Genomic DNA, 8,689 nt, shown 5'->3' with positions numbered 1-8,689 from the left:
GTACCTAACAGCTCAAAACAAAAATGTTTCAAAATCTTTGGTGTATAGAAAATGAGAAATATGAACATTCAGTCAAATTTTCATGCATCTACAGTTATTCGTATTTGAATTACAACGAAATAATAAAATCGCTACCTACATGAGAAATCGAGTGAATATCCAATCTTGTAAAAATATGAACTCAAACGCTCATAAAAATCTAATTTAATTTGCTTGTAGATATTTTTTTTTTTTTTTGATAACGGTAGAAAAACTTATGAGTTATGAGGAATCGTTTATTACAATTTAAAATCTTAGATTTAAAAGTAAACATTTTCACGAATTTCTTACTCAATTAGCTTATTTTTGTGATTTTTACGTGTTTTGCACATTTGAACTTTAAATGCTTTTAAAAAAACTGTGTTTAGATTTTTAATAATTTTCAAATGTCATTCTAACAATAAATTAAGATCCTTGTGTTAAATTTTCAAGCTTTTTTTATCAACATATAAAATTTTATTGACATTCGTAGAGACAAAAACTAAAAAAATTCAAACAAAGTTCAAAACAAATTAAAATATTTTGAAAATTTTATGGTATATAGAAAACGTTAATATAAAAATTCAGTCAAAATTTCATGTATCTACAGTCATTTTTTTTAGAGTTACACTAAAAATCTATATACATTATACATGTTATCGATTTTAAGAAAATATTCTCGTTTTTCCTTAATTTTTCTTTTGTTTTTCACGGATCTTTTGGAAAAAAGATACTGTTAAAGAAAATCTAACCATTTTTACTGTCCTAAAAGGTGATGACGGACACAAAAAAAATTAAATTAAAAAATACACACCATTGTAAATCAATACATTCAATACTCCACTCAGAATCTAAAATAAATTACCGTGATATTTGGGAATAAATTAATATTCCATTGCCTTCAATTTCATTAATGTAAAACTAGTAAGCAATAAAATAATATTTAGATATATTTGTATATTATCATAAAAATAGATATTGACAAATAATAAGTTATTATAGATATATTACAAACTCACTGTTAAGTCTTCCAATAATTGTCTATAGGCTTCCAGTGTTTGATCAGTTTTCCAAGAAGTTTCATTTAGATGTATAGTGGCTACCATTTCATCAAATGTGTTTGAGGCTGCTCCAGTACTAGCCATAAACATAATCAAATGGATACCGAATGGAGAAAAGAAAATATTTCCCGTTTCAGTTTTAGACACTTCCTATAGAATATTAACTATTAGGTAAACATATGATAATATATACACTCAAAACATTAATTCTTTACTTTGTACATAGAAAACGAAAAATTATGAATTGTGGAGCGCAATGTTTCTAAATTTGCAGTGAGTGGCACCATTTTTTTACCTGCAATAGATAAAAAAAAATGTAATAATTCACACATATAAGGTATCTTTTGACTATTATTATTTAATACACAATTTTTGCTGAATTATTTAATAGGGATCTCAAGTTTGATAGTTTTATTTATATCGATCACTTATCTAATGAACGATACAGCAATATATTGTTTAGACCCGTTTTATATAGTATATACATCTTCTGACGGATTAGATCACGGAATTATATCTATAATTAATACCTGCATATTAGCATATTATCAAAGTGTTTTTATTGGTAAATATTTCAATTGAATAAATTGAAATAACGAAAATACGTAAATTGAATAAAAATTTATTTAAGGTAGACTTTTTTTTGTAATAGTATTGAAAAGTAATGGTGATTTTTGTATTTTTGCATTACATTTTATGTATAGAAACAAATGTATGGATTTCTAATTCAAAATAATTTGCAAATGTTCACTGTGATTTGTGAAACTATGACATCAGATGATCGTAAAAAATCTTGTGAATTTTTCGACTAAGCAAAAAAAATGTTGTGGAAAATAATTTTAAAAAAAAAAGACTAGGACAAGTGGGTACCGCTCTGCTGTACAGTAATTGTCAAGTATGTCATTGTAATGGATGTGTTATATTTGAATTCATTGATAAATCATTGGATACGAAAAACGATTCTGAACAGAGACGATGCATTAGCCTGAGTCTAGCTCAGTGGCGCCAAACACGTCTGGCTACTGGGTAAGTACCCCATAACTTTTTTAGGTGGTGGGTGGGTAGGTGGGTGACTACTTAGTGCTTTAAGGTCTTGTTGAACTTGATAAATTATTGCTAAATACATATACAATATCGTAAATATTATAATATTATATTCAAACGTTCATAAAAAAATTTTGTTACTTTACGCTAAACTTAATTGTTTTGTTATAAGAAAAAAATTTTTTTTTAAACTTTCTTATCTTAGTTATGAAAATAAAAATTTGTATGAACTTCCAACTGAAAAATAGTTTACAAAATTTGAAAAAAATTATCATGGCTTTAAATAGCTCAAAAAGCTCGAAATAGTTTGGAAATTTCTCCGTGTATAGAAAATGTTGATATAATATTTTTTGGTGAACATTTTGTGAGTCTGCGAATATTTTTTTTGGAAATACTATAAAGTGTCAAAAATTGATTAATAATTTACCACTGAATATCAAATATCGTAAAAAACCGTATAAACCGTTAAAAAACCGAAACCGAAAAAAATTTGACACCAATAATATAATCTAAAACTGAAACCTTCAAAAATAATATCATTAAACACATTAACCGCGTGATTATAACTATAGTTTGCAAATTATGAAACATGCGATAGGTACCAATACTAATAGTTGCGAATGATGTTCTAATGATATTATATAATTACTGTTAAAATAATCGTATATAGTTTCATTAAAATACATACGTTGAATATTAACATTTATTTGTAATTTAATTAATAAAGAAGGATGATTAAAGAACGAATATTCTGTTAATATAGTGATAAATGATTTAAATTGAAATTTGGTTTAATCAGTTTTTTGAAACAACATGAAAATTATTGTTATATTTAATAAGTTGATCATTTTCACCGGCGTTTTTTCTTCATTTTATTTATCAATTAAAGTTGTTGAGAGATTTTTTTGAATCAAAGTTCTCTCCGTTGATACAGCATTATTTTTAAAAGCATCCAGGTTTGAAAACATCATATTGAGTAAGCAGAGTAGCTCGAATAGGTATATTTTTATTTGATGATTTACCCAAACGTAAAACATTTATAGAATCAACAATGAAATAAATTTGACGAAATATATTAGAAATACTCAGTTTGTCGTCAGAATTCGACTAGGTTTCAGTTAGATTTAATATAATAACGTCCCAACAAATATTTTTTCTTGATTTATGGTAGTTGAGCGGGTATGATTAAGTTCCAATTCAGACAATTTGTTTTCTAGTAGTTCCATTTTAGGTTCAATTGATTTGTTTTTAGTCATAATCATTAATCACATTAAATTGTTTAGATATATTATCTAACTTACCGTCAAGATCATCAAATCTTAAATAATGTGACTTTTCCTCCCGAAATTCATAAAAAGGTGGTTTAATTTTTTTCTGTGTAGATTTAATTTTATTGATGGATTTGATAACTTTGTTGACCAATTTATCAGAAAAATTAGTGTCGATAGTAAAATAAAACAGAGGTATACACGTAATTAAGACACGTACAATTTAAAAAGAAAACGTATAACTGTATAGATAGTCTAGAAGCCTATACGAAAGCATATTATGCGTCCGTTACGATTGTCAACTATCAACTGATAGTTAAGACTTAAGGCTATCGCTAGTCACTATACACGTTATGGCTTTATTGCATTACCTTTTAAATTGATTTTAATATTATATTCGCAGTAAAAAAAAAATGTATGAATTATTAAAAATTATGATTTAATTAAGATAATAATTCTATTAAATACATTGATATTGATCTAAAAAATACTTTAACTTCCAAATAAAATTAAAGCATATTAATTCAATAATATTCAATTTATAAAATGACCAACTTCAGTCTCTATCAAATGTTTGATTAGTTTTAACAACATTAGCATTGAATTATAGCAATTTGTATATTAAATTATTCTTATTACAAATTAATATTATAATATGTTAATGTTGTAATATTGTAATATGTAAATAAGTTTCCTTATTTTTCAAAATAAATAATTTTTCCTCAATTTACCAATATTTTCTACTGTAGTTGAGTATATATCATCATACAGAGTAGAATTATAATTTTTACTTGTAGTACCACGATGTCAATTCAATAATACATACCTAATATTAATACTTTTGTTAGAAAAATACAAGTTTTACTATGTATTATCATAGATTAAATATACTAGTATATTTAATTTATGGTGTAATAAACTATTAATACTTAGGTAGGTACTAGGTTTTCCTTTATTTATCTCTTTTAGAGGTTTCAATAGATATTATTGTATCACACAAACCCAAAAGTTATTTCACTCTATGTACCTACCACGAGAAGTTATTATAATAATGCAAAAATATACGCAATTTAAATTTTAAATACTATGAATTAGAGTAATAGAGTATGACTAGAGTAAAAATGTATGTGATAAATTAATGATTAAAATATTTTAATATTATAATAATTGTTATGACTTATGTCATTATCTCAATATGCGGCGTTATAGCTCTTTTAGGTATCCATTTCACGAAATATAATCCATATTGTGTAATTACGTGAAATAGAGAAACTGCGGTTCAATTTCGTGAAATGGATTCAAACATTGTCTATTCCAATAACGCGACATGGATGTGACATATAAAATATATAGTACTCTATAGATATATTAATAATTATTTTATTATGATATTACTAAAATAATTATTCATTACAATAAAAATGATCAAGGTTTTTCTAAATACAAACGTTTGGGTAAATAGTTCCTCATATTTATTCACACCTAATTTTCTCAAGTTTTTTTTCATAAATTTTTTCAATTGATTTATATGGCTTAGTTATTTTCTAGACTGCCAGAAAAGTGTTTTCAAAGAAAACTGTAGAATATTATTATTATCACACATTATGAATATGTCCTATCTAATAATTATAAAGAAAAACATATAGGTAGTTCCTACAGCTATAATTGACGCTGTACATTATTAAATTGGCAGTTCATTTTTTAATATTATTGTATTTTCTTTAATACTTGTATAGTTGTATGTATAAATTATTAAGGAAAAATAAGTACTAGATCTAAATTATCAATAATAGGTACTTATGTTATATTGTCATATCAGATAGTGAATACAAATAAATACCTATAATGTTTATATTTTACTTAAGAGGACGCCAAATAGGCATTTCTTTACCTCTTATAAAACTTAAAGGTAAGATTATTATATAGAGCATCTCCGAGGCTTTTATTGATATTTTTGTAAGAAGCAAGTTATGACCATTTTTAAAGTGTACATTTTAAAATCATCATAACTTACTTAAAAATAAGAATATCAATAAAATCGTATGCTGTAGATAATATTCTTACCTTTAAATGTATTGTATAAGAGAAATCAGTCCAGGTACTTCGGAATTAAGTACGCCTACAATAACATTATATAGCAGCCGTCTACATCCATGGTATCATCGATTGATAGGTACCCATATTTTACGATTAAACACCTCGGCTTGTATTTTAGTTAAAGTTTTTTCATGAATATTATCTGCATAGTTTTTTCTTAAGGTCTATTCGTCGGGGATATTTTTAGAAGTATACTTCTCTAAAAACTCTTTAAATTTAAAATTGTTTACCTTGTAGAGTGGAATATTAGCTGATAGTAATGCTTCAGCAAGATCGGAGTTAAAATCACGTTTTTGTTTGTATTTTGTGTATACAACGGTTGAACTGTACTTGGTTCGCGTCTTTTTCTATTATATTCACCTTGTGCGTGCTCATGCTTTGCAGTTTTGAAAGTATTGTGTTACTAAAAATTGTTTACTTGCAGGCACTTGAACTTCACACAATTTGCAAAATAATATTTTACCATCGGAACTAAATACATGTTCCCGAAGCTCTTTCACAATACTACTTGAACTTGACGAACATTTCGGCGTTTTGTAAATTAATATTTTTTAAAAAAACGTGTATCAGAAAAATTATTTTATTTTTTTTTTTTTTATTGTTACAGCATCAACATCATGGTTATTAGCTTAAAATAATTAGATTATATAGTTATACATAGGGGGTTTTTACAATGATTATTAAAGAGAAAAGGGGGGAAAAAGAATGATAAATAAATATAAACAAAAATAAAAAAAAATAAAAAAATCAGAAAAATTGTATAGTTGAATAAACACAGCATGCAATATGTGGACTGTGGAAAACTGTAAAATTTTTAATGTCAACAAAAATATATACTTGTCGAAATCGTAGACAAAACCCACCACACAGAGTTTACTGCAAGCAGTCAATCTGTACTGTTATACTTATCTATACCTATACGGCTATACTATTATATCTATTACTCTATTATTAATAGGCTTATCGCGATAATGATCGTCGACAGGTCATTCCGACATTTGTGTGTACACTAGCTATACAATAAACAATAATATAGCGATATAAATATATGAATTTTTATTTTCCAACGAATTATAGCCATTCGTATAAAGTGTTATGTTTATATTATATTTAAATATTATAAATGCCACTAAATCTATAAATTAGAAATATATGCATTTATATGCTCAAAAATGTCAAATATGCAAAACATGCTTGCCTATTTGTAATATAGACTTCATAAATCAAATTTAAATCTCACTCCGGTGTAATTCTGGCTGCGCGAAAAAAATATGCCAAGTCATTAACATCCGATCACTCTCAATCTATAGCACTTACGTGTACAGTAATCAACATTTTTAAACGACACAAAACCATCGATTATCTTACGATTAATTTAGTTTCTTTGTACTTTGTACATTGTATACTATGGTAGTATAAATCATAATATTTATAAATAATTATATTTCAAAAGAAGCCTGAAATTTTCATTGATTATTATTATTTAATCATTTACTGTCGTGTTTATAAATTACATAATATATTTAATATTTTAATAGGCCTATTATTAGTTGTGGCTCAACGTTTGATTCTTTAATATAGCATTATGATTGAGGGGGTTTCTTTCCAAATTAAAAATAATGCCTACTCTTAACTGTCTTCAGTGTTTACCTAAATAAATCATAAATCTCTTAAATCATACAAAATTGACAATGAGAAGCAATGTAAGTAGAAATTCTAAATACCTTATGTAGCAAGTATTACTCTCACATAGGAGTAATTTGAAAAATATGTCGACTTTCTGTTACTTTTCTGTTACATTCAAGAAAAGTTAGTTAAAATATAATATTTTGTTTTATTAATTTTCTTATAATTTACGGTGCAAGTAGACATGTGGTTCCATGGGTGCAACTAGAGGAGGGGGCTTGGGAGTGCTTAGCACTCTCAAATTTTCTGTGCTGATTTCTTACCACATCGGTAGTAGTAAAACTTCTGATTTTATAAATAATAATTTATGATAAGTTAACAAAATATTTTAATTTATAATGGTCAATGAAAACATCAAATGCGTTTATTAAATTTGGTTTAAGGTTTATTTACACTTAATCATTCTATTTGTACTGGTTTAATTTTTCCTAGATTCCCGACCAATAATCCGATACGTTAAGAGAACGCCATATCCGCTTGCTTGCTGTCTCCGTCTAACAAATGTACATCATTGCACATTTTTCGTTCACAATAATGTAATTTACTCTGTACTTCTAAAACCAGAGAGAATCGTCCTGTCTTAAAATTTAAGGTTTATTGATAGTTTTATTAAGAAGCAAGTTATGAACTGTAAAACTTTTGTACATTTTAAAATTATCATAACTAGTTCCCCCAGAAAATAATCTTAGACAAGAAAACAAGACCTAATATTGACGCGACTAAGAATCTGTACTTGAACTATGCCTCACCTCACACCTGTAGAACAGAAATCACCGTCAAGCATATATTATTAGAATGTCGTCATTTCAGCGAAGAAAAATCGAAGAACATCTCAAATTACCTTTCTGAATGCCTCAGTAACGAGACTCTAAACATCTACAACACGCTTAATTTTTATTAAGGACTAGTTTTTATACATTTTTTTTAAAAAAATATACATTTTATCTAATTTTCAAGTCTTCCACTGTACTTTTTATGAATTTACCTTATTACCTAGCTACTTAAACTTTTATATTAGTTTTATCTAATACACAAACTGCGACAAATGGCCTTTGTAGCTCGTGTGTAAATAAAAAAATAAAAATAATCTTAGGCTTAATTTTTTATTCAAAATTTACATGGTGACTCAGTTATTGAGTAATAGAAAATAAGTAATACATTATACTCTGTACTTAAGATGAATAACTAAACACATTGAATCTTAAGTCGTCTCCTGAGAAAATTGAAGATGAGTATAGGATGCAACCATAGGCGCCGGCAGGAATTTTGTCAAGGGGGTGCATCGTGCATAGTATACGCCGATTTTTAAATAATGTATAAATAATTTTAGTTAAATACGTAGAAATATTTTTTCAAATTAAATGACGATACAAAGTTATTTTTTTTTTATTCGTCAGAAGTAATGTCAAAGTAATGCGGGATATTGGCTGCGATTAGAAAATCCGATAATGATCGACAACTCGTAAGCTTATCGCATGCGATAAAAATGACCGATTTATATATTGACTAGCTCTC

At 26.5% G+C, this 8,689-nt stretch overlaps 1 pseudogene; it reads right to left on the bottom strand.

Annotated features, from left to right (window-relative positions):
* The window catches only part of LOC100164665, a 10,072-nt pseudogene extending 8,620 nt beyond the window's left edge, over nucleotides 1–1,452 (bottom strand).
* Nucleotides 1,453–8,689: the final 7,237 nt, after the last annotated feature.

Source organism: Acyrthosiphon pisum, chromosome A2, assembly GCF_005508785.2.
Source record: "Acyrthosiphon pisum isolate AL4f chromosome A2, pea_aphid_22Mar2018_4r6ur, whole genome shotgun sequence".
Lineage (NCBI taxonomy): Eukaryota > Metazoa > Arthropoda > Insecta > Hemiptera > Aphididae > Acyrthosiphon > Acyrthosiphon pisum.
The sequence above is the reverse complement of the archived record's forward strand: the minus strand, read 5'-3'. Positions and strand labels throughout refer to the sequence as shown.